At 51.2% G+C, this 26,058-nt stretch overlaps 1 protein-coding gene across 2 annotated transcripts in view; it reads left to right on the plus strand.

The window, feature by feature from the left end:
• Window positions 1–279: 279 nt before the first annotated feature.
• GLI2 (GLI family zinc finger 2) overlaps window positions 280–26,058 on the plus strand; it is a 236,947-nt gene continuing 211,168 nt past the window's right edge. The window contains exon 1 of one of the 2 annotated variants that reach the window (XM_081143450.1): window positions 280–510. The gene's annotated coding sequence lies outside the window, so the exon portion shown is untranslated. The remainder of the gene's footprint in view (window positions 511–26,058) is intronic. The other variant, XM_081143449.1, reaches the window with a different exon arrangement.

Consider the following 26,058-nt stretch of genomic DNA (forward strand, 5'->3'; position numbering starts at 1 on the left):
TCGGCAGCCCCCTCCCCTCGGGCCCCCCGGGTCCCCCAGGGCGGGTGCGCGCGGCGCGGGCGGGTGCGCGGCGCCCGGTGTGCGGCGGCCGTGCGCGCGGGGGCGCTGCGCCGCCCGGGAGGCGCCGGGATTGCGGGAGTGCCTGCGCTCGCCAGCCGGGGCAGTACGACTCCGCGGACTTTTTTTCAAACTCCCATCAATGAGACTTCGAGAAGGAGCGGGAGGCGGCGGCCGCTGAGGCAGGCGAGGAAGGGCCGGGGTAGCCGCAGGAGCTGGAGGAAGTAGCGCGGGCCGCGCGGCACGCCGGAGCCTCGGGGAGCTCCCCGCACGCGGCCCACAGGGGCGGCGCGGCCCCCGCCCGCCTCTCGCCCCCTCTCTCGCCCGGCCCGCCCCGCCCCGGCCGGCCTGAGCCCCTGCTCGCCGCCGCCGGCTGCGTCGCCGCGCCAGCCAAGTTGGGATGGGGGCTAGCAGCCACTGCCTGGCTCCCCAGAGGCCACCTGCGTGCTAGAGGTAAACTTTTGTCTCCCTCGGTAAAGTTGCGTTGGCATTCTTTTGCTTGCTTTTCGTGAAGTACCCCTACCCCGGCCGAACCGGGGCAGGCTGGGATGCTGTGCCGTCTCGGAGGGTGCCTCGGCGCGGGGATCCGGCCACCGGGTTTAGGGGGGCCGGGGGCTGGTGCGGCGGACCCTCTCCGGGCTTTGACCCAGGCGGGCGGGGACGTAACGGGGGAGTTTGGGGCTAGGAACTCGTGGCTGGGGGTGGGGTGGGGGTGGATTTTTGCATCTCCCTTCCTACCTGGGGGAAAGAGCCTCTCTACTCCGGTGGACCGGAGGGGCCCTCACCCCTTCGCCGCCGCGCCCGGGCCCGGGGCAGTTTTTGCGGGAGCGGAGTGGAGGGTTGGCACGGAGGCCGGGATGCTGCGGGACTCCGGGAGGTGGGCCGCGGAGTGTGCTTGTGCGGGGGGGCTGCGGCGCACACTTGGGAACTTCTTAACCGCACTTCGCGCGACCCGTCCCTGAGCCCCGTCTTTCTTTTCTTTCTCGCTCCTTCCTCCCCCTCCTCGGGCCCCGTCGCCCCCTCCCCCTCGGGCAGCCTCTCCTCTCCGGTCTCCCTCCTTGCTGTTCCCCTCCTCCTCCTGCCCTCCGCCCCGAGATCCGCTGGACTTCCCGAGGGGGATCTTCGCGTAATCCCTCCCTTGGTCCTCGGGTTCCCCCCTCACTTTCATCCCCACCCCCACTCATCGTCGTCCCCCCCCCGCACCCCACCCTCCGGGCCAATCTCTCAACAAGTATATTTGCTGAGGAATTTGAAAAATCCACTACTGCAACTTGATCTGTGTGTGATGGATGGGGAGAGGCGCGGAGAGAGTTGGGCGCCAATCCTATTAAGGGTTTAGGGAGGGGAGCGTTTTCCCTGGATGGGGGCGGGGGGTGTGGGGAGGGGAGGAGGAAGGAGCGTGGTGTGTGTGTGTGTGTGTGTGAGTGTGTGAGAGCGAGCGTGAGCGCTCCCGCCGCGTCGGGGAGCTGGAAGTCCACCCGACTCCGCGCCTTTTCAGCCCGGCAGGAATTGCTGTCATTTCCTAGGAAACCCGACTTTTACAGCGCGAGTCGCTGGGAATGGAGCCGCGCGCTTCACCCTGGTGACCCATGGCTGAGGGGCTCGCGGGCCCTGGGCCCCCCTAGGGTGCTTCCCGCAACCCTGTCTCTTTTGTGTGATTTTTACGTGGCGCTCAGAGTCGATCCCGGCTGGGGCCGCAGACCTTTCCCGGCGTCTGGCGCGGCCGCGCGGGTCTCGCTCCTCGGCTCTCCTGCGCCCGCAGCGCGCTCCGCGCACCTCCTCCCGCACCGGCTTTGCTGCCCGGTGGCCGCGGCAGCGTCCTGGGCCCCCGCCCGCCGCCTCCGCGGGCCGTGTGAAGGTTTAATCCCGACAGCTTCAGATAAAGGGAGCAGTTGTAAAACGCTCATATGCTGTTTGCAGACGAGGCTCTGGGGGATGTTGGAGAATTTGAAAGTAAACGTTTCCCTCGCAAGCGGCATAAAATAGTGTTTAAACAAATATTGTATTGGCATGCTCAGGGGGCTCAGCGCCAAAAAGTAAAGTAAATAAACTGTGAAATCCAAAATATACAGCCGTGAAAAGCAGGGCAATAGGAGGGTTCGGTGCAGATCCCCTGCTGAGGTTTGTTTGTTTGCACCGCCTCACCTAGGAGGCCCCTCCCGTCCATTTCCTTACGTGGCCTGGGAGTTCCCTTCCCTCTCCCGGGTGCCCGGGCTTAGTGCAGGGCTCCTGGGCCCGGGAGCCTCCTTGCAGTTGTTCCCTCGGGAGGGAATTCATTGTGTGGTTCCCTACGCTGGTCTCCCTGGGGAGGGGAGAGCACCTTGGCTAAACCTGGCTGTTTTGAGTTTTTATGCTCTAGGCTCTCCAGCTTCTGGTCTGCCCCTTGGCTGGGGCCCCTCTCCTCCTTGGGCCTCTGACCTTCCTTCTTGCTCCTCTCCATCTTTCTTGCTTTCGTTTTCCTAGACTTGCAGCTTCTCCCTCCTACGGTTGAGGGTTATGGGAAATTGTGGAGATGTTCTCTCCCAGATTTAAATTCCACTCAAACCCACATGAGGGAAAGTTGTCAGTTGTCTGAGAGTTCCAAAGTTAGTTATATTTTGAAATATTTAGGGTGGTTTTGTATTTCTCCTCTGCCTTGAGAAATAGGCTACTTTCGTGAGGTTATTTAGTGGTTCTGGGGGGATGTAAACTAATGCAGGAAGATCCCATTCTAGGTGCGGAGCCTGGGGCCCCAGAGGCAGTCCTCAGGTGAACTGGCCTGCCCTTGGTCTGGCATCTGAGTGAGAGACGGTGGTCAGAGCAGTCTTTTCAAAGTCAGTAGGTGCAAATGAGAATGAGAGGGAGAGAAACACTCCCAAACCAGGTCCGGGCTCACCGAGGAACATCTCTCACTGTGAGAGATGTTTTTAACTCCCGTGGAAATTGTTCTGAGGGGATTTCACACAAGGTTCAGATTCCTTGGACAGACCCTCCCAGACCGCTCCCAAACTCACACTGACCCTGGCCGTGGCCTTGGAGGGAACTCTTGACTTGTCCCACCTTGAAGTGTTTGTGTAGAGGTGGAGTAGGCCCTTCTGGCCAGGCAGCCTTAGATTGGAGTGCCGCTCCACTTTTTCAGGGATGCTCCGGCCCATTGTGGGAGATCAATGAACAGAGGAGGTCCTTTGAGTTGCCTGGTCAGAAGAGGGGACCACAGGGTCACTGGTCAGTGGCTTATTGCTGGGCTTCGGGGGGCTTGGGAGCTGTGTCCTGTAGCTGGCTTGTTTACACTGTGGACTGAAAAATACACAAATACTTCATGCTTTTTGTACTCCCACAAGTGTCCTGTACACAGTGTAGCCCCTAGGGCTGGATTAGCAAACCATGGGATTCCGCAGTCAGGCAGACAAAATTGGATATTTGCCTAATAAACACCCTTCATCCATCAGGGCCTGGGGGTGGGGGTGGGGGGGGCTTCACCTCACAGATGCCGGCAATTCCCTTTAAATGGAACCTGGAGGCTGTCGTGTGCACTTTGAAAGCCTGTGTGATCCCCTACACACGTGGCTGGCTTGTTAAAGGTCAAAACCCGAGTCCTACCACATGTGTACTCTTGGGGTAAGGCTGCTTGTCTTTTCTTGGGGAAAGTGTGAGTTCAGCAGGGTTTTCTTTCACCTGAGTGATGCAAACCAGCCTTGCTGCTTTAGGTTAGGGGGGGCTGGTCTCTACCTGTCCCCTGGCCTGCTTCCTGGTGCCGGAGGGCCTCCAGGCAGGTGGACCAGGTGGACCTCGGCTCGACAGCTGCAGCTGTTCCTGCTGGGCCAGGGCCCTTTGAAAAGGAACCCCAGGGAAGCAGGTCCCCTTTCTTCTTTTCAGTTAGTGTCAGAGGCATGGACAAATGAAACCCTTGAAGAATGCCAAAGAGAAACTGTACTCAGATTCCAGACAGTGCAGAGAGGCGGACGAGGTGATTGTCCCAGCAAGCGGAATACGCAGCAGTTTCAGTGAACAAGGCTCACAGCTTCCAAAGACCTCAGGAGGAAGCTACTCTGTGGCTGCTTCCTCACTGGACTGTAGTGTCCAGTAGTGTCCTTTGTAAAGATCAACAGTTTCCTGGTTTTCAAATAACGCTGGACTCCAGATTTAATATGACTCATCTTCTCTGAAATTAATATGAGTGTTTGCTGTGGAATATAAAGGATTTAAGAAAAAAAAAATCATTTATCAGTTTTTAGATTCAGAGGGTGACAAAAACATCCTTACCCTTCAAAACTATGTTTAAAGCCGTGGGAAAGTACACCAATGATAACTATGTACTTTCTGCGTGGTTAGTATCATATTTTCCCCAGTACCTTCATCAACAAAAGCGTCCTCAATAATCCTGTGTGTGTTCTGATTCTAGTTTCTTTTATACAAATGGGGGAAAAGAACTTACTTAAGATGTGACCAAAGAGTACATGTTAAAGTGTCTTTGTGATTTTGGTTTAAGTTGAATAAGTTAATGTGGTTTTGTGTGTGCGCATGTGTGTTGTTAAAAAACCAGGTTGCCGGGAAGAGTGTCTTAACTGAGTGCCTGGTTTCATGCATTAGCATAAGAAAAAAGTTGTAGTGCATTTACTATTGTCTTGAATGAAGAGTTTAGCAAAGGGAAGGGAATCCGAAAGAGGGTGATGGTCCATTGAGATTCCTCAGCGGCCTCAGCTGGTCATGTGCTGAAATCTGTGATCGGATATCACTTTTATGTTGCATTTCCATTCTCTGGACTTTTTCACACGTTCACTTTTGTCAGAGTTTATTGATTATGTTTTCTTCTCTGCAAATCTGTGGAAAATTTAATGAACCAAAAACAGCAGTGAAATAAAGGGGACTTTTTATTCATTAGCATGGGATTGATTTCCTCCCTTGGGCGAAGGCCCCTGGCCTCCAGGAGTGAGTTGGGGGGAGGGCGGGTGGCCCTGCTGCAAGCGGAAGTGGGGTCCCCCCAGGCTGTGCCTCACTGATGACCAGGACTGGCTGAGCCCTGGGACTCCTGTCCTAACTGAACATTACAGTGCCCCCACGATGGCTGTTCCTAGCTAGCCTGTCTACAGCTGCAGACCCTAGCCTGGCCGTCCAGGATCGTGCTCAGTGGGCTCTGTGTGTGTGTGTGTGTGTGTGTGTGTGTGTGTGTAGATGGGACCTTTGTGTTCTCCAACCATACAGATCATTTGAGCTCCTGGGCCTTCCCTGGGACACAGTTAAGTATCTTTCTTCCTCCAGCCCTAGCTCCCAAACCTGTAATTAAGCAAAGCCCCTGGTGTGATTATGCTTTGCTGACTCGGCTGGGTTTGGAGCTGCTTCCCTCTGTGAAACAGGGTGAACTCTTGCTCTTTCCAGAGGCTTCCTGGCAGCCTATGTTACAGTTCTATTGTGCATCCGCCTGTCTGTCTCTCTCCCCCTACTCTCTTTCTCCCTTCTCTCCTCTATGACTCTTATTTTCTCTTTCTCTCCTCCCTTTCTTCCCACTTCCCCTCCCTCTCTCGGCTCTTTCCTCCCTCCCGTCTTTTTTGCCCTTGTGTTCCCCCCTCCTCTGTCTCCTGTTTCCCTTTGTATCTTTTTATTTCCCTCCCACCCCCTTTGTTTCTCTGTCTTTTTCTTCTCTGTGCTCTCCCCTCCTGTCTGACTTTGCTTTCTTGCTCCCCTCTCCTTCCTGCAGTTCTCTCTCATCACCGGCCCTTGGAAGACTAGCCCTGAAGGCCTGGAGGAGGGGGGTGCCTGGCCCGTGGGGACCGTGGGGACCGTGGGGACCGTGCCTGTGTCCGGGGAACGTTCTGTGCCCCGAGGGCCCGCGTGCTCGGCGCTGCTTTCCTCCCACCTGCCCGCCGCCTGGTCTGCGGCGCCCGAACAATGGCCACATTGTCCCTGCCGCCCACCAGCCGCCTCTGGCGAGTGGGGACAGGCCGGACCTTGCTCGTGGCGAGTCGGGAAGAAAGCCAGCGGGCCAGATCCGACGCGGCCCGCGCCACCGTCTTTGTCGCCTTGGAGAGCCCGGGAGCCCGGCCTGAGCGTGGGCGCGGCGAGTGTCCCCGGGAGCCCGCGCCCACCTGGCACAGGCACCGCTTCCAGAGGTGCTCGGGCCGCGGGCTGCAGCCGACTCCCCGCCCCTTCGGACGGGCTCGCCCGCCCGCGCCCGCGCCCCCGGGAAGGGTTTCGAGTTCAGCTTTCAGTCTGCGGAGTGAACGGAGTGAACCGAGAGCCTTCCCCCGAGCCGCGCGCGCGAGAGGGGCCGCGTTACCCAGCTCTCGGCGGCGTCAGAAACTTTCTGGACGGCGTCCGGGAAACTGTCAGGAAAGCCTCTTCCTGCCTCGTCCCCACCCCAGAGGCAGAAAAGGAACGGTGGTCTCTCCTTCGCCCCATTCGTCTTGACCTGTGGGGACTGGAGACCTCTTAGCGCGCAGAGAAAGAAGCATCTCTGAATGCTTGGGGTGGTAAGAGCATCCCTCCCGGCGCCCGCGGGCGCAGCCGCGCCGCTTTGTGTGCTGGACAATGCAATAAGTCAGCTCGACTTTTGAGCCACATTTATAAGGAACTGTAAGGGCCGCTCAAGTACACTTGTGCTAAGTTGAATTGATTGAAATTTAATGGCGGTTAGTGGTGATGAATGGTAATGATTTTCCAGAGTATCTTTGGCATACTTGACATTAATAACTGGAGTGTGCACGCGCACCGAGAGCCTGCCACGCACGTGAGGCGGTGGCATTACTCATCTTCCCAGATGCCAGTCCTTCGCCTGCTTCCTCTTCTCAAACCCTTCTCACCATAATTCAGCTGTTTGGATGATTTAAAAAAAAAAAAAAAAAGGAAAAGAAAATCTTTCTCTATTGAGCACGTACATCATGTCAACATAATTTTGAGCTCATGATTTTTTCAATTCCTGCATAAATCAGCTTCTAATATACAGAATGTGATGAATTTGTTTTAGCTGCCATCATGAATTAATGTTATGCAAATAGAAGCTTTGCAGGTGAAATGATTTACTTAATAATTTCAACTTCTAATATTTAAACTCATTCATTATGTTGGAAGTTAAAAAAAAGAAACAAGTCCATATTTTCAAACCTGAGAAGGGGAGATTAGTGTGCGAGTGTTTGCAGTGCAGGCAGACCCAGACGGTGATGGCCAGAAACCACGCTTCATTTGTTGATTCTTTGAGAATCTTCAGTTCACCAAGCAGTGGTTTAGAGGCAGGGGATAGAAGTCTGACCAAGATCACTCTGGGGGAAATCACAAATGCATTTAAATAATTCTAACCTGACCATCAAGGTACCGTATCCTCTGGGACTGAACTAGCTCCACGTTGGGAGTGAAGGAAGCATGAAAGATGAGAATGACTGAGCCAGGGGACAGGGGTGAAGGGGCTCTGATGTCCCCAGTCTTCATCTTTTCATTTGCTAGTCAAGACCATCCTAAGAGCCAGCCATTAGTACCTGCCTATGAAGGTGGCAGTGGTTGTAGAAAGCTGGACAGACTCCCCCACGCCCAAACACCGCCATAACTGCTAGGAAGATTTTCTTACATATATATCACCCTTTCAGGCTGTTTTCCTTTGGAAAAAGTTGAGGAAGAGAGTAAAAGTGATGGATAAATGCACTATGAAGAGAAATGAGCTTGAACCCCTTGGGGTTACCCTCAGGGAGAGCGAGACTACTCACTCCAGAGCTGGGTGACCCTGTGCAAGTCGCCTTACCTGTCCGTGGAAAGAGGGGCTGGGCAAAAGGTAATCTCTTAGGTTCTCCAGCTTCAGAATCCTGGGAGCCAGCACTGCCTGCCTCTTGCAGCCCTCTCTGAGAATCAGGGTGGGAGGACCAGAGTCTGGAAGAAGTGTGGGGTCTTGTCATTCCCTCTGCTTCTGGGGACAGTATAGTGAGGCCCCTATGAAGGAATATGCCTGCCTCCCCTGCCAGTCACTCTCCTCAGCCAGCTGTAGGGCTGCGGCACCTCTGGAGGTGGTCACAGGGCGAGCCTGGACGGGAGTGGACCTGGGGACATTGGAGGGGCGCGGAAAGCACTTGGCCTGTGATCGCCTTTTCAGACTTTCCAGAAGACTGCAGACAAGTTGAAGGGAAGGCTGACACATAAATATGTCTTTGATCTCTGAAGATGAGGGTAGAGTTTTGACTTTACTTCTCCAAAAATTGAGGTCATTGCAGTGTGATGACAGGTTGAAGGCACATCACTCAGACAGTCGTGCCGACCGGTGGTTGTATGGTGGTGATACATTGTGTGTCAGGCAGTGACAGGTAGGAGGGCCGGCCCTCGCTGTCTGCGGAGATCAAGGTGAGGGGCTGGCTCTGGGGTTCATGGGCTGACGGTGTGCGTGAGCTGCCTGTTCATGTGGGGAAAGGAAATCTGACTCAGCAGTTCCGCAGCCAGGAGTTTTCAGGTATGCCAATGACGGGCTGCAGCAGGGAGGTGGGGGCCCAGCGTCATTCAGATGTCTTCATCTGTGGGCGTGGTGCCCCATACGGTATGCCAGGTTACTCTTCCTGGTAAGTGTGAATGCGGGATATGCGACAGACTTATTTATGCTGAGATACACATATACCAGTAAGACTTTTAACAACCAGGTCCCTTTATGAATTAGAAGATTTTTTTCTTCTATGAGACACTTATAAAAAAAAGAGAAATAGTGCAAGAGAATGAAGTTAGAACTGGGAATGAGTTATAGAGGCAAAGCTGAGAATAAACCTTAAGCATCTCCGTGTTGCCTGGGCCTCCTATTCGAGATCCAGTTGGGAAGCTTATTAAAAATGCAGATTCTCAGGCCTCAGCGAGAACATCCTGAATGAGAATTCCTGCTGAGTGGGGCCCGGAAGACTGCAGTTTATCAAGGATTTTTAGGGTGGGGCTATCAGAATAAGTGTTTTTTTCCTGTGATGTCCCTCAGTCCTTTTGTGATTTTTGTATCAACAAAGGGACAGTGCTCACATCTCTACAGCTGGGTGTACAACTAGGACTGTCCTCAGCGGACTGTGAAACTTCCAGCGGCCTGCTCAGCTATGCTGGGCGGAGGTCGGGGAAAACAAACTGATTGCTGTCCATCACGGGGCAGGGTGGCTCTGGCAGTCCCTGGTTCTGCTGTGAAAGGCTCTGAGAACCCAGAGAGTAGTGAGCTTGTGAAATCGGCACCTTAGTTTGTGTGTCTTGAGTCCCAGCCTAAGTGTCCCTCCAATGGCTCCTTTCTTTTTCCCTGTGGAAGAAACTGCATGTGCTGATAGCATGCATGGTGGCTGTTCCATTGCTTCATGGCCAAAGTGGCCAGAAATGGGACCCTTTTTGGGTCCAGTTTGGTGTTTCACAGTATGAGCAGGTCTTTGGGCAGTTTGACCCACATGGAGGTTTGACTCGGGGGCCTACCTGTGGTGTCTTTGGGGTTCCCTGAGACGGGTAGAGAGGAAATAGACTGGAGGGAGTGAGTGGGTGGCAGGAGCTGGTGCCTGCCAGCCTACCTACCTGCCAGAGTTGTGATGACCTCAGTCTCAGAGCTGGAAAGAGCTGCCCTGCAGGGAGCATGGGCTAGTGGAGGGGGCTTCCCATGGCCCTGCCCACCCTGAGGCCAGCCCTTGGTTCCTGTGCTCTGTACTCCTGCTGGCACCCTGCTCCTCAGCTCACAGCACCACTCCCTGCACACTGGCCTCAGTGTTAGCATATTTCAGGAGTGTCCTATCTCCTCACTGTGACTCTAGTCTCCTTCCGAGTGAGAAGGCAAGGAAGAGCCTGGGTGGGCGTGGGGAGCTGGAACACCAGCGGGCGCATGGTTTCTCCCCTGGCCCTCACTTCACAGCTCAGAGTGAGTCTTTACGATGTGTTTAGCATTGAATGAGGCTCTGAGTGGGTGCCCAGCACGGCCCTCTCTCAAGGTCAGGGTCCTGGGGATGGTGGTCTTTCCTATCACTAGAGTCCTGCTGCCTTGGAGACATGGGCTCTTAACTGCCTCTGGCTCTGATGGCCTGGGCTGGCTTTTGGGGGCTTTGTAATTTGTACTGTCCTACGCTGCAGACTCTTAGCTTTATGTTAATACTTCAAGTACTCGTGGCAAGGACTTCAAAAGGCATGAAAAAACCTTTCATATGGCTGAACTCGGGACTTTTGGATGGGCCCCTTCCACTCTTCGGTTGGTTCAGATGGTGGCCACTTAGGGACTGAGCTGGTCTGAAGGTACAGTTTTCTTGCCTGTCCACATTTGCTCAGGTCCCCTGCTCAGTCCACACTCCTGCAGGCAGCTTGTAAAGCAGGTGAGGGCACACTGCCAGGCAGCTCCCTGGCACTGGGAGCCCTATGGGAAGTCGATGCAGGCTGGTGGCACTTCCATCTCCTCTAGGTCTCTGGTGTGAAACACCCGGGGATCTCATCCTTCTCCCGGTCCAACCCCTCAGGCCCCCAGCACCCATCCCAGCTGTTTTCCAAGAACAGATGAAGCCCATGATCTAGTATGGGGCTCCCTCATTGCCCCACACCCCATCTTCAAGGGGCCCACCTTGAATGGGCAGGCAGAGGCAGGCAGGGGAGGTGGAGTGGCATCAGGCTGGTGGCTCCTTTGCAATCTCAGCTGGAAGCCTTGGTTTGCAAGGCTTGAGGGTCCTGACTGGCACCCCCCACTCCCATGTTGTGAGTCTTGTTTACTATGATTTCAGCAGTGAGACTCAAGCTCTCGGACCACTGACCAGCCATGGCCATCTACTAGCCATCCTCATGGAGCTGGCTGCCTGAGTGAGCACCTGGTGTCCCCTGCAAGCTGCCTGGCCAATTGCCCAGCCAGTCATGCAGAGCAGCGGTGGGATCAGTCTGGGTGTCACCTGTTCCCCTGCCCCGCCCTGCTCACCCTGAGGGTACCTCAGGGTTCCCCAGTGGTCCAGGCTCTGCCTGTCCCTCTTTCTTCTGTTTCTATTTCCTTGGGTTTCATTTATTTAGGTTTAAACATCCTTTTCTTTGCTTGGCTTGGGGGCTCTGTGTTCAAGGTCTGGTTTAGAACTTTGGGATTCAAGCAAATGAATTGCCTCTTGTGATGTAAAATATGAAAAACAACAGCAAAATATTTTCTCTATATGATCTTAAAACTAAGACGTGCTTTTTTTATACCAAAAACTTGTAAAATAAGAAACAGCATAATGAGGGAAATTTTATTAAATTGTCTTCCAGTCTCTTTTTGTTATTTGTATGAAATAGTATTTTGCTTATATTTTCTTATAAAATTGAAATTACATATGTACAGCCTTGTAACTGTTGATTCACATAACATTATGTCATGGACATTTTCCCATGTTATTAGTGAAATATTTTTATATGATTTTTAAAAATTGCCTACGTAATATTTCTTTTAAAAAATTATATCTTTATTGATTTCGGAGAGGGAGGAAGAGAGAGATAGAAACATCGATGATGAGAGTCATTGATCAGCTGCCTCCTGCACGCCCCCTACTGGGGATCGAGCCTGCAACCCAAGCCTGTGCCCTGACTGGGAATTGAACCTCGATCTCCTGGATCATAGGTCGATGCTCAGCTGCTGAGCCATGCCCTGCTGGGCTACATAATATTTCTTTGTCTGCCTCTCTCGTTTTGTTTTACTTTCTTTATATCCTTGGACATTTAGATTGTTTCTTGGTTTTGTTACTATAGATAATGCTGGAGTAGACATTTTTGTGTGTAACTACCTGAATTCTGATTATTTCCTTAGAATAGATTTCTGAAAGTGGAATAACTTAGCCAAGTGTTTGGACAACTGTTTTGCAGCCCTGGTTAGTCCTTCGTAGGTTTCCAGTAGAATCTTTCTAGCATTTGAGGAGAGATTGAAGGTGCCAGCTTGAGGTCTCAGAATAGCTAGGTATAAGTCAATGCAAAGCGTTACTGAGTGCCTTCCGCACGGCCAGAGCATGCACGCCGCTGGCAGAACACGGCCTCATTTTGCAGGTGGGTGAACTAGTAGCAGAGACACTGGGCAGTCTCCGTGTTTGCCTGGGCAGTGGAGGCAGAGCCCTGAACAGAGCCAGATCTGCTGACACCCAGCCCAGGACCCTCTCCTGCAGTTGGCTTCTGAGTGCCGCCCTGAGAGCAGCTGACTGTTAGGGCTGTGTGTTCCCCAGGGATATTTGGCAATGTCTGGAGACATCTTTGGTTGTCACAACTGTAAGGTTGCTACTGGCATCTAGTGGATAGAGGCCAGGATGCTGTTCAGCATCCTGCAGTGCACAGAGCAGCCCCACCAGAGAGTTGCTGACGCTGTGATTGAGAAAGGTTCAGCAAGAGTGCCCCCCCAGTGCCGCGACCCAACAGGATGCTGCCATGGGGCTTCCTTTTCCTGCTGGGGCTGGCAACGCGGGCAGCAGTGTCGTTCCACGTCATTCTCACACCAGGCTGGCAATCTTAAACCTTCCTTCCTGTGCCCTGAATTTGAAACACTGTGGCGGTTGCCATCAAGAGGAATTCCTTGTGCAATCCATCAGACAATCAGCTGGCACTTACTGGAACATCTGTCCTGTGCCTGGCACTTATTAAGCTCACCGCAGCAGGTGCACACCTTGCTAACTCGGTTAACAGCTGAAGGCCTCTGAAATCCCAGCAGGTTTCTCAAATGTGCACCTTCCTTTGTTCCCCTCCGTGCCTGGCTGGGAGGCTGCTGCAGGAGAGTCATGAATTGGCCAGCGTGACCTCAAAAGGCAGCTACCTAGGAATGTCGGCCAGGAGCAGGAATTGTCTGTTTTCCTTGCCCAGGCTGATAAGTTTCCCACTTCACAGTGAATTTTTTACCAGACTCTTCCTGGCAGCTATTAGTCAGGGGTTGCAGAGTCCTGGGTCAGACTAATGAAGAGCCCTGGAGTCTGGGCTTTGGGCAGTGGCTCATTTATTCAACCAGAATGTTGTGTCTGAGTAGCCGGGAAGACCTCCCCCAGGAGCGGGCCAGAACTGGGTCTCCAGAAAGAAGACTTGGCTCATGGGGGGGTAGGGAGGGAAGGGCAGCCCAGGCAGAGGAACTGGGGCAAATGATGGACAGAGTGGGACATTTATGGAACCTCCAGGGGAGCAGTCTGCAGAGAGCCCTTTCTGAGAGCCTGGGATGCCTTGAAGGGACAGCTCTGTGAGCCCCAAGGATGCCTCTGCCACCTTGCTGGCACTCGAGTGCGGTTTATGCTCATATTGTGGGATAGACACATGAGTGGGCTCCGTTCTTTCTGGGTTGGAACATTTGGGATCGTGATGTGCAGCAGAGTGATCAGCAGCTTTACTTTTTCATTCTGTCCCTCTGGGGTTTGGGCTGACTCAGGTCTCAGGTTTTATTCTGCCAGGCAGGCCAGGCAAAACTGTGGGAAAGAGGGAATTCCCAGCACACGTGCACATACCTGTTCGCGTCCTGCTAACTAACCCTCGCCCATCTGTAGGCAGGGGGTATGGTGTCTGCCTCCACCTAATTCCAACCTGCTTCCTGAAGATAACTCCCTCTCAGGGTCACCCCTTGGGCCTGTTGGAGGTGATGGCTGGTGGGAAATGGAGGAGAAGATTAGCCTGGTTTTCAGAAAACTCTACTGTGATCCTCAGGAATACCTTCAGTGACTTAAGGGTAGTAGTGGTCATCCACCATCCATCCATCCATCCATCCATCCATCCATCCATCCATCCATCCATCCTCTCTTCATTGACCACAGGGATTTTACAGGCTTTTCCTGTTGGTCTTTGGCATACTCTTCCTCTCCTATCCACAAAGCCAATAACTCAGCAGTCACCTCCTCCATGTAGTCCTCCCTGTGTCAGGCCTAGGTTCCACTTCTCCCTGGTATTTCCCTTGCTTATAACAGTTAACACTGTCTCGCCAATTGTCTGTTCATTTGAGCTTAGTAAGTGTTTATTAACAAGTGAATTCTGGGAAAATTTTCAGTGGGAAAAAATGTCATTTGTTCAGTTTCCTTTGACACCTCTCTAAAGAAATAGGTCAACCAAGCAGTCTCCAGATTCTCCTCCTTGATTTGAGAGAGCAAGAGCAGTTGTTTACAAAATGGTTAGTTTGTGATATAACAGAGTTGTATTTTTATATAATCTAAGCTTGTGCTATAGTTTATTTGGGCCCCTCACATTCTGTCTGTGTACAGTATTTTTATACCCACTTTGAGGGGGTTTTAGGGGAGAGGCATACTGTATTGGTGGGAAAAGCACTGGACGCGGTGAGGTGACCAGAGGTCCAGCCTGGCTTTGCTGGAAGTTGACATGAGACCTCGGACACTAACCCTTGTCCCTCTCAGAGCCTCTCCTCGTATATTTCTGTCTGTGAACTGAGGCATTTGGAATCCATCACTGCTAGCACTCCCAGCCCTGACACTCAGGGCCTGGGATCATGTTTCTCTACTTCAGTGACTAGAGAGCTGCATTTGGGTGTTTTGGACTCTGATGTCACTTCACTGATTTACTTGGGTAAGGAAGCGGTCCTTGACCCTGTGTCTCAGCTGCATGTTACAGCACTGGCACCCCTAGGTATGGGACACCCACCAGGTGACATCCGATGCAGTAGGAATTATTTTCATTTTACAGGTGCTACGGCTTCCTGGTTTTATTGGAGTTGCCCAAGGTCCCCAAACTAGGAGAGTCAGGATCACAGCTCCCTTCCCCTTCCTAAGGTTGCTTTCCCACCCACAGGGGGCTCTTCCATACCCTTTGGTAGAAGGGCAGGGCACAGCTTTGTCTCAGTGAAGACCCCCCCTCTGCCTGAGAGGCCGTCAGTGGCTGAGGGACAGTTGGGAATGTGGCCCTGCCATCAGTCTGTCCTGCCTCCTCCATCTCCTGCTCCATGAGGAGATCGGCCCACATTCTGTCCCTTCTGTGGCCCCCGGCTCTGTGAGGGAGGACAGTGTGCATTTCCCTGGGTTTCTTCTTTCCCAAGCTAGCCCCAGCAGCATTGTGTGGCATGTTCGAGCCCTCCATGTTCCATGTGAGCCAGCTTGGCATGTGTTTGGTGCCCTGGCCAATGCTCCTGCGGGGTACTGTGCAGATGGCTGTGGCATGGCCCTTGTGAAGGAGGGGGTGCATCAGCCCTTGTTTTGAGAGGTTTGCTGGAGTTAGGGTTCAGAGCAGGCTTTGGAGACAGACTGCACATCCCACTGTGGGCCTCCGTTTTCTCACCTGTGAAGCGAGGATAAGTGTGGACCCATCTCTAGGGGCATCGTGGTGATAAGAGTTCATCCGTGTCAGGTCCCCGGTGCACAGTCAGCATGCAGTAAATCCTGATCATTGTTATTAATAAGGCAGCCCCAGCGGGCACCATGTAGTTGGCAGGTTCACCACGCTAGTGACTCATCGAGACTCCGGCCAACCCGAATCCTAATTCTCGTTTAGCATGTGCTTCCGTTTGAAGCCACAGTCAGTGTCGTGCTGGGCCTTAGAGCCCAGTTTCTGCTGGAAGATGCGGTGACAGTGCAGAGCTGTGCTTGGCAGCCCTGGGCACGTTCGTGCTCTGTCGCTGGCTGAGGAAGGCAGCAACAGCAGGGAGGTTTCTAGGGAGGGCCTGATTGTGTCTCATCTCAGACCAGCAGGGCACCTGTGGTATAGTGTCTTCAGGCTGCCGGGGGCTGCCCTGGGCCTAAGGGGGATCACGAGGCGCCACCTCCTCCCTGCCATGCTCTGGAGGAGCCTTTCCCAAGCGTGGTGCCCAGAAGCCAGGACTGTGGCCCTGCCCTGCTGTCGTTTGACCCTCTCAAGGCTAGTCAGAGAAGACTCGTGGCTTCATGAGGCTGGTGGTCATGTGGCTCCCACAGGGCCAGCCCCTGCGGCCATCAGTGGGCATCCTGCCAGATAGGACTGCTGGAGTGAGAGGTCCCCGGCCCCAAATCGTCATATCCCTGTCCTCACTGCACTTAGGGGTCATCGTAACCCAGATAGTACAACAGATTTTTCTCCTGGAATAAAAAAAGTGTTTTGTTAATTTTGGTCCACTTAATTCTAGTCTTCACCTTTCTATTAATATTTACCCGCCCTTCCCCATACTTTACAGATTTGAGATTATATGGTTTATAATTTGCTTCCTGTAATTTTCACTTAATACTTTTTGGTAGGTATTTGCTTTATTATATGTCAAAATGTGTTTTTTGATTCCTCTCTTTTGGATAAAAAGTTATTTTTTTTTTACTCCTGTAAGTAATTTTTCTAAAAACGGGTTTGTGTACAAATGAGCTAAGATTATTAGTGTACTTAATTTTCTTTTTAAAGCAAAATCAAAAACATATCATTTAAAAAATAATTATGAAAAAAGATTTTAAAAGAATAAAGTAAAAGCCACCCCTGACCTCAGGCCCGCATTCCTGAGTTCTCGGTGGATGTCCTTCCAGACCTTCCTGTTATGTTCACCAGTGTTTGCCGCATTGTGGGATCCCATCGAGCGGCTGTTTTGGGATCCACTTTCCCACTTGGCCACCGCATTCGGGTGTTGCCCCAGGATGTAAGTCTTTGACCCTAGCTGATCGCGTTCTTTGGGTAAATTTAGAGGAAGATTTCACGATCAAAGGTGAGGTGATGTTTATGAGTCTTTACTCATATTTCTAGGCCAGTGGTTAAAAAATGAAAATATCCCAGTGGAGGGCAGCCCATGAAGCCAGTTTTTTTTTTCTGATAAAAACATTTAAACATTTAGAAATGTGTAATGTGAGTGAGAAGGTCCCCCCAAATCCTGCTCCCTGGATACAGCCACTGAGAAGTGGGCAGGCATGTGTGCTCCAGCACTTCTCGGGTGACACGGCCCAATCTTGTATCACTCGTTTTTACACAGCTGGGTCTTGCTGGGTGTCGTGTTCAGCAGCTGGCTTTCTCTGTGCTCACTTAGTATGTCTTGGTGCTCTTTCCACATCTGTCCTTATAGATCAACCTTACTCATTTTGTTTTTCACTTATTTTAAATTTCTATTAACGCTTTTTTATTTATTGACTAGTAACATCTTTATAAGGTGAGTAATTTTAGAGGGCATGAAGGTTTGTCTGGACGTGTATATAGAATCTTCTGGCACTGCTGCAGCCATCTGCCCTCATAGTTCTCCCAGAGCCAGTCAGTGGCACTAGTTTTTGTGTATATCTGTCCTGAAATAAGTTTTATGCAAGTCGCATATTGAAAATGAATAGTAGTTTTTTTCCCTTATAGTCTGTGCTTTCTCAAATGGAAGCATAGTATACAACTTGTATTGCAATTTACCTTTTTACTCCCCATTCCGTGTGCACACATGGAGAGTCTTCACTCTTCACAGTAGGGAGGGTAGCCGGTGTGTTGGTGTGTGGTTGTACCAGAGTTTACTTGTCTCGTCCTTAGATGGACACTTGCCATTATAAGCAGTGCTGCACCGAATTACTTTACACTGTGTCACTTTACATGCGCGAGTATATACATTCTTAGAAATGAAATTTCTGGGCACAAGGATGGGAGTTTTGTAATTTGGAAAGATACCATCAAATCGCTTTCGTAGAAATTGACACTCCCACCAGCAGCTTATAAGAGTACCTATTTCCCCGTATCCATGCCAGCAGTGGTATTATCAAACTTCTCCATCTTTGCCAATCTGATAGTTGGGAAAAAACATCTCCGTGGAGTTTTTTAAAATGTAAAATTTGATGCGTTTTGACTTATGTATGCAAACCATCACCACAGTCAAGACAGTGAACATATCCATCATCCCCAGAAGTTTTCTCCTGCCCCTTGGGAATCTGTCCCTCCCACCCCCTCACCTTCCCTAGATAACCACTGACCTGCTTTCTCTCACAATATCATTAGTTTGCATTTTCTAAGTTAAATGGAACTGGACAGGGTGTACTCTTTTTTTGACCTGGCATCTTTTATTCAGCACAGCTATTCTGAGATTCATCCACATATCTATAGCCCATTCTTTTTTTGTTGATGAATAGTATTTCATCATATGGATATACCATAATTGGTTTATTTAGATGTCTGCTGATGGATATTTGGGTTGTTTCCAGTTTTGGGCTGTTACAAATAAGGCTGCTGTGAATATTTCTGTACAAGTCATTGTATGGACATAGGTGTTCTTTTCTCTTGGGTAAACACAGAGGGTGGAACATCTGGCTCATATGGTAGGTATATCTGGGCCAAGAGGTTGGTATGATTGACTTTTTAAGAAACTGCGAAGTTGTCTAACAAAGAGGGCTTTACCATTTTATATTCCCACTAGCAGGATATGAGAGTTCCAGTTCCACCACATCCTTGCCAACACTTGGAATGGTCAATATTTTGAATTTTAGCTATTTTAATAAGTATGTAGTGGTACCTCATTGTAGTTTTAATTTGCATTTTCCAGTGAATGATGTTCTTCTTCTGGTGTGCTTTATTGCCACTTGCGTATCTTTTTTGGTGAAATGTCTGAACAACTCTTGTGGGGTTTTTTTTAAAACCTTGGATTGATTGTTTTTTATTATTCAGTGTTGAGAATTCTTGATATTTTCTGGATGCTAGTCTTTTATCAGTTATATGCTTTGCAAGTATTTTCTTCCAGTTTGCGGTTTATCTTTTCATTCGCTTAATGATATCTATTGTAGAGTAAAAGATTGTAATTTTGCTGAGCTCCATTTTATCAAATTTTTCTTTTATAGATCATGCTTTTGGTATTGTGTCTAAGAAATCTTTACCTAAACTGAGGCTACAAAGATTTTCTTCTATGTTTTATCTTTAGAAGTATTCACATTTTAGGTTTTACATTTAGGCCTATGATCCATATTGAGTTAATATGTTAATACTTATAATAAATAGTACAAAGTATGGATCAAAGTTATTTACTTGTTTAAAGGTATCTCATTGCTCCAATATCATTTGTTGCAAAGATTATCCTTTCTGTACCAGTTGCTTTTACACCTTTATAAAAAAATTCTTTTTCTCATATATATGTGGGCCTATTTCTGGGACTTTGTTTTGTTCCTGTGATCTATTTGTCTATGTTGACACCAACACCATACTTTTTTAGTTTCTGAGCTTTATAATAAGTCTTGAAATCAGGTTGTGTTGGCCTTACCTGATTGTTGGACTTTGTTCTTTTTTTAAAGTTGCTTTGGCTATTTTAGATGCATTTTCATAGGATTTTATAATCAGCTTGAAATTTCTTCAAAAACCCCACTGTAAAGATTTTGATTGAGTGTTTGATGATATAGATACATTTAAAGAGAATTGACATCTTAATAATATTGAGTACTTTGACCTACAAACAAGGTATTTAAATTCTCTCAGCAATGTTTTATAGTTTTTAGTGTACAGGTGTTGTACATCTCTTTCAGATTTATCCTGAGATATTTTATGCTTTTTGAAGCTATTATAAATGGAATTTTAAAATTTCAATCTGCTAGCATTTAGAAATATAATTGATTTTGTCTATTGTTCTTGTAGATTTTATCAGATTTTACACTAAATGTTCACATCATCTGAGAATAAAGGGAGTTTCATTTCTTTCTTTACAATTTGGGTGTCTTTTTTAAAATTTATTTTGCCTTGTTTTACTGGCTGTAGAACCTCCAGCACAGTGATGCCTGGAGGGTGAGAGCAGACATCTTTATCTTGTTCTCGATGTTCGATGTGGTATTATGGTGAATCACATTGATTGGCTTTCAAATGGTAATCCAATTTTTGCAGTTTTTCCTTTATGTTTTTGAAGCTCTGATGTTAGAATTGTTACATCCTTTTGATGAACTAACTCCCTCCTTTGTCATCATGAATGACTCTCAGGTAATAACCTTTGTTCTGATTACTTATAACATTTTCTTTATGTTTGTAGTTTTCATCAAATTTAGAACATTTTTAGCCATTATTTTCTTAAATATTTCTTCTTTCCACTCTTCTTTCCCCATTTCTCCTTTGGGGACTCCAGTTACACGTATATTAGTCAGCTTGAAGTTGTTACACAGCTTACATGCTCCTTTCTTTTGTAAATTTTCCCTCTGTTTTTCATATTGAATTTTTTCTATTGCTGTGTCTTCAGGTTCATGAATCTTTTCTCTGCAGTGTCTAATCTGCCACTAATCCCATCCAGTGTGTTTTACATGTTTAGAAGTTTGATTGGGTCTTTTTATCTTCTGTGTCACCATTTAATTTTTGAACATAAGGATTATAATAATAATGACTACTTTAAGGCTCTTGTCTACAAGTTCTAACATCTCTGTCAGCTGTGGCAGTTTTGATTAATTGATTATTTTCCTCATTATAGGTTGTATTTTCCTGCCCCCTCCCTTTTTGCATTCCTGATAATCTCTGATGAATCCTAGATACTGTAAATTTTATCTTGTTAGGTGTTGACTATTTTTGTTTTTCTATAAATATTCTTTTTATTTTTAAAAAATATATCTTTATTGATTTCATAGAGAGGAAAGGAGAGGGATAGAAAGATAGAAACATCAATGCTGAGAGAGTCATTGATCGGCTGCCTCCTGCACGCCCCCGACTGGGGATTGAGCCCAAAACCCGGGCATGTGCCCTGATAGGAATCAAACCCCGATCGCATTGATGTTGGATTGACGTTCCACTGAGCCACTCCCGGCCGGGCTATAAATATTCTTTTTAAAAAAAGATTTTAAATTGATTCTTAGAGAGAGAGAGAGGAAGGGAGAGGGAGAAAGAGAAACATCTATTGATGCAATCGACTGCCTCCTGCATGCCCCCTAAGGGGATCAAGCCCATAACCTGGCATGTGCCCTGACAGGGAATTGAATGGGCAACTTTTTGGTGCACGGGATGATGCCCAACCAGCTGAGCCACTCTGGCCAAGGCCCTGTAAGTTCTCTTTATCTTTCTCTGGGACATGATTGATTTATTGGGAAGGTTTAATCTTGCTGTTAAGATTAGTTAGATGGGGCCAGAGCTCATGGCTAATTATTCTTTGCTTTTGAGGTGAAATCCTTGCTTTCTCTACCTAATGCCCTGTGACTTCTGGGGTTCTCAAGTGTGGCTGGGGAGAACCAACACTGGCCTTCTGTGCCCTGGGCACTGTTCTCACAGCCTTTCAGCTGGTTCTTCCCCTGCCCTGGGGAAACTGCATGTGCTGATCTTAGTCTGCAGTATTCCAGGGAGACCCCTGCAGACCTCCAACGCTCTGTCTCAGTTCAGCTCTCTCACACTCTGTCTCGAACACTTTAGCTGCCCTGGTCTCCCTGGACTTCAGCTTCATCTCCTCGAGGTCAAGGAATCCATCAGATTCTGGTAGGTCCCTTTCCTTGCTGCCTGGGCCATTCTGGGGCTTGCCACCTCATTTGTTTCTGTCTCCCAGGGGCCACTGTCTCTTTGTTGCCTGATGTTCAGTGTCTTGAAAACCATTGTTTCAAATGTTTTGTCTGGTTATTTGGTGGTTTCAGGTGGGAACCTGTCCCTATTATTCCATCTTGGCTGGAAGCAGAAAGCTTAATTTGTGTTTTTTCCCTAGAGGGACTTTTCCCCTTTTAAATGTGTAGAGAATTCCACAGTACAGCTTGTCCTTGCCCTCATTGTGCTCCTGACCTGACAGGAAAGTCTGGCTTGTCTGGAGGGTGCTGGGGAAGGGCCTGGTGCTGAGAGGCAGAGACACCTCACTGGTTACGCCAGCGGGTCCCATCGCTGGGAGCTCGGCCTCTGAGGACATCTGTGTGGGCCGGAGGTTTGGGTTTCACTTCTAGCACCACACACGATCTCAGCAGCTTGTCCAACGCTGTGTGCACAGCGAGCGTGGGAGCTGCGTCCGGGCAGAAAACCCCAGAGTGCTGGGGCCTGCCAGCAAAGGCACTCGTTCAAGATGTTGTCATGGGGAGAAAGGGGAAAACGGAAGTGGGAAGGGCCTGTTGTGAATCACTCCGGTTGGGAGGCCTGGCTGCCGGGCCCGGCTTTGTCTCTCCCTCCCCTGTGATGGAGTGCTGGTTCCCAGGCACAGATGTTTGGCCTGGGCCTCTGGCCTGCCTGCATGCTCAGGAGATGGGAAGTGGGGCTCGGCCCAAGGCCCAGACCCAGGGCTGCCTTTGACGTCTGAAGTCTGCTGAGGCAGTGGAAAATATCTGCTGGGCCTGCAGCCTTGGGAAGGGTGGCCGGGGGAGGCCATAAATCATCCCGCAGGCTGGGAGAGCCGCCTCTGTTCTGTCGCCTGGGGAGAGGGCTGTGGGCAGGCCCTGGGGAGCCCTCTGTCCGGAGGCCGGACCAGGCCACTCTGATGCCAGAAACCCAGAAGGAGAGACTGAGTGAGGGTCAGTGGACTTAGAATCCTGCCCTCCAGTCCTCTCCTTGGACAGAAGGGGAAACTTTTCACTGTACACAAGGACTGTGCCTTGTGCAAGGACACACAGCCACATCCAAGCCTGGGGTTTCGCTGGCCTTCCCTCCTCCTCTGGAGAAAGCAGAGAAAGGGGCACAGTCCTGAGGCCTGGGTCCTCCCTGTGCCCGATCTGTCATGGCTCTCCCTGTCCCTACCCCTCGGGCAGATTTCCCTTTGTCCTTAGAGGGGCAGCTGTGCAAAGCCACGTGACCAGCAAGTTCAGTGGCAAAATTGGACAGTCCAGCCTGTGCACCCTGGGGTGAAAGCTTTGATGGAGCCCTTGGAAGAGTGAGGGGGTTCAGGCCTCAGGGCTGCTCGCATGTCCTTTTGATCCTCCCTTGTGCTCCTCCCTGGGTGATGTGCCGTCAGCCTCAGAGGGGCAGCTGGTTTGTGCTCGCTGTGTGGCTTTGAGCAGGGCCTTTGCCTCTCTGGGCCTTCGCTGCTGCATCTGTCATGTGAAGAGGATGTGCTGGACTGGGCCAGGGCCCAAGCTGACTCTAAGACCTTCTGGAGGCTCCGCTGCCCTGGATACTAGGCTGGGGACCTTAGGATGGGCTCTGAGAAGGACCTGGGGCCTCTCAGAGGTCATCCCTGAGTGTCTGAGAGGATGCCTAGAAGCCTGAAACTTCCAGGAATTGGAGGAGCAAAGCTTCCCGGAAAGCGAGGGGGAGTGCACCCCTTCTTTGGGGCCTGAGGTGACCTTGGGAGATGTTAGAAGATTTGGGGGACTGTCCTCTGCACTGTGTCAGGAGGCTTGCCTTCAGCTTATTCTAGGGAGGTGACTCATTTTCATCATGACTTGAGCTCCTTGGTGACTTGTCCCCATGAACCCCTAATGGAACCTGCCTGCTTTCCCCCTGGCTGGACCAGAGACCCCCTCCCGCAATGCCTCTGTTGGCTTCTGGCCCATGGCAGTCAGTCTTTCCTTCTTGGTGGTTTCTCAGACTTCATCCCTGTCTCTTTTCACTCTATTGTCACATGCCCTGAAGTTCTGTGTTTGCCTCCTTGCAAAAATCAAAACAAAACTGCCGTCAGGTTTCCAGGTCTTTCTGGAATCCCGCCTCTCAGTTCCTCTTCATTAGGCAAACTTCTCTCCTCCAAAGCCCATCCGGGAGGTTCTGACCCTGAATGCCCTGCTGCTCACCGGGAGCACGGGCACGGGGGTGCAGGGGCGATCCAGGCTGGGCCACGCTTCGGTTCTGCTGCAGCCAATACAGATCGGGACATTTCACCCGACTGTTGGCTTGATCTTAGTACAGGTGGGGTGGCAGGAGAAAGGCCGGTGGCCCCGGAGAAAGCTCACCGTGAGCAGCAGGTGTCCGTCACCAGCTTCTTTCAGGCTAGGGACCAGGCATGATGGCAGAGCTGTGCGAATGGACTCGGGTGGGAGAATATCAGCTGGGCTGGGCGGTGAGTGGAGAAAAAAAGCGTGAAGGCAGCCTTGGGCCTGGGATCCCACGGGGGCCCAATGTCCTCGTGGGGGAACATTTTATCCCCTAGCCACACGCCCTACCTAAGGTGGTCCTCCCCTCCCTTTTCTCCTTCTCAGACTGTCTCCAGCCAGGGCTTAGTGGCTGAGGGGTGCTCAGGGATGGGGGCGGAGGTTGGAACAGAGAGGTGTGGGAGCACCTGCCTCCCGCCAGCCCCTGGCCCCATTTCCTTTGCTGCCTTTCCTGTGCTCCTTTCCTCAACTCTCCCTCTCACTGACAACACCACTGGGGGCCAATGCCTGCCCAGGTCTCAGCTCCACACCTGCCTTCCCTGGGGCCGTGTCCCCACCCTGAAGAAGGGCTGTCTTGCCCCGTGTGTACCCAAACCCATCCGGCTGTCAGCTCCTCTTCTCACCAGTGATGCCTGGGCCAAACTGGCCAGGTGGCATTTTGGGTGGGGCCACTGCCTGTGGGCTCTTTGGACGGTTAAGGACAGTCTGTAATACAGTTAGCCCAACACCTGCTCTTGGGGTGTCCTTCCGCCTTTAGCCACATCAGAGGTGACATGTATTTGTTGGGCAGGGGATGGAAATGAAGGGAGCACATGTGCCTGCCGGTGCTCGGATCCCTCATGGAGAAGTCTGTGTGTTACATGGCCTGGGCCCCCACTGACACTGGTAGCAGAAAGCTGCCACTTCAACCCAGGGTTTGTCCCTCCCTCCCTGCAGCCCTGGTTCCCTGCCCCCAGGTCTGGGCAGTGGTCCCTTTTGTGTTGGGACTCAAGTTGACCCTGTTGTTTATTCTAAAACTTGGAGCTTTTAGGGACCAAAGTCCCTGCTTTTTTGTCTTTGGAGTGCGGGGTGGTGGTGGGGGGCTTAGAGAAAACGCTGGCCTTCTGGCCGTTTCTGAGGTCTTCACTGTTACTCTGAGGTCTGGCACCCATCATCCCCTTGCTGACACATCTGACCTTTGTGTGTCACCGTCACCAGGGGGCCCTCTGTAGGAGAAGGAGGCAAGGGAAGGGCCACACCTGGGCAAGTGGGCGGAGCAGCCCGCTGCCTCCCCAGCGATGCAGGGATGCGGCCTTCCCTCGATGACTCCGCGGTGTCCCGGCGCAGAGCACTGCCTTCCTGGTGTGTGGCTTGGGGTGCTCGGTTGAAGGGGTGATTGCTGGGACCACCCCTGTTGGGTGGAGAGTCTACCTGCCTGGACCGGGGTTTCCTCACTCAGCCAGATGGCTTCCAGAAAAGCTTTGTTTCCCTCCTGAAGGGGAAAATTAGAAAATTAGGCAAAATAGCAGAGTAAGTCGGGCCTTGTGCTGTTTATCTTCAGCACAGCTGATGGCAGAGATTCAGGTCATGAGAGGTGTGTACACTGCTGGGTCCTTCTGGTGCCACGTGCTGCTGGAGGCATGAGGAGGTGGTTGTCACCTGTACCCCGGACCCTGCTGAGAGTGGGTAGCTTACGGTGGTGGCAGCCATGGCCTCTGAGGAGGGGTCTCTGGGTTAGGGAGCTCCATGGGGGAGTCTCGCCCTCAAAGCAGACGGGCCTCAGGCCGGCCCGTGCTGGGTGTGAGACCTCGCTGCCTTTCTCACAGCCATCTCAGCATCTGCCTGCCGTGGGCTCCTTAGAGATGGGAAACAGAGGTGCCTTGTCCCTAAGGAGCCTGCCGAGGACACACAGCTTTAAGGACATCAGCTGGGATTTAAACCCAGACCTGCGACCGCCTGGCGCTTTGCTGTTCCCCTCACAGCACGGTCTGCAGCTGAGAGAGAGGACCGAGGGGAATCACAAATTGGTAGAAAGCACGTTGTCCTCGGGGACTGGCCCAGCCGCTGTCTTCCTACCTCTCCACCCACCCTCCCTGTTCCTTCTCTCTGTCTCCATCCATCCTGTGAGTGTTTTTTGAGCGCCACTGGAAGCCAGCACTGTGCCACACTTGGTGACAGGACATTGGATGAGACCTGATTTCTGCCCTCACAGAGCCCCCAGTGGTGGGGCTACCGTGGAGGAAGACTGACAAATACATGGGCTCCCAGGATGTCAAGGGGCCAGGGTTGCACTGGAGGTGGCACAGAGAGGACAGGGGCGCTCGTCCTGAGGACACAGGCTTCCCCACAAGGGGCTGCGGGGGGCTTGTGTCTCGTCTAGACTCGGCGCCAGGCCCAGCTGCCGGCTCCCGTGCTTGCCCTGCCCCTCCATGAAGGGGAGCCCAGCTGCTCTTCGGGGTGAGGTTCCGCGATCTGGAAGCGAAGGTATGGGCTAAAGAGGTGTCGAGCGCCCCGACTCTGGCTGGAGCTCTAAGCCGAATGCTGCGCGGCCGGAGGA

Source organism: Miniopterus schreibersii (assembly GCF_964146895.1).
Source record: "Miniopterus schreibersii genome assembly, chromosome: 7".
In the NCBI taxonomy this organism is placed as follows: domain Eukaryota; kingdom Metazoa; phylum Chordata; class Mammalia; order Chiroptera; family Miniopteridae; genus Miniopterus; species Miniopterus schreibersii.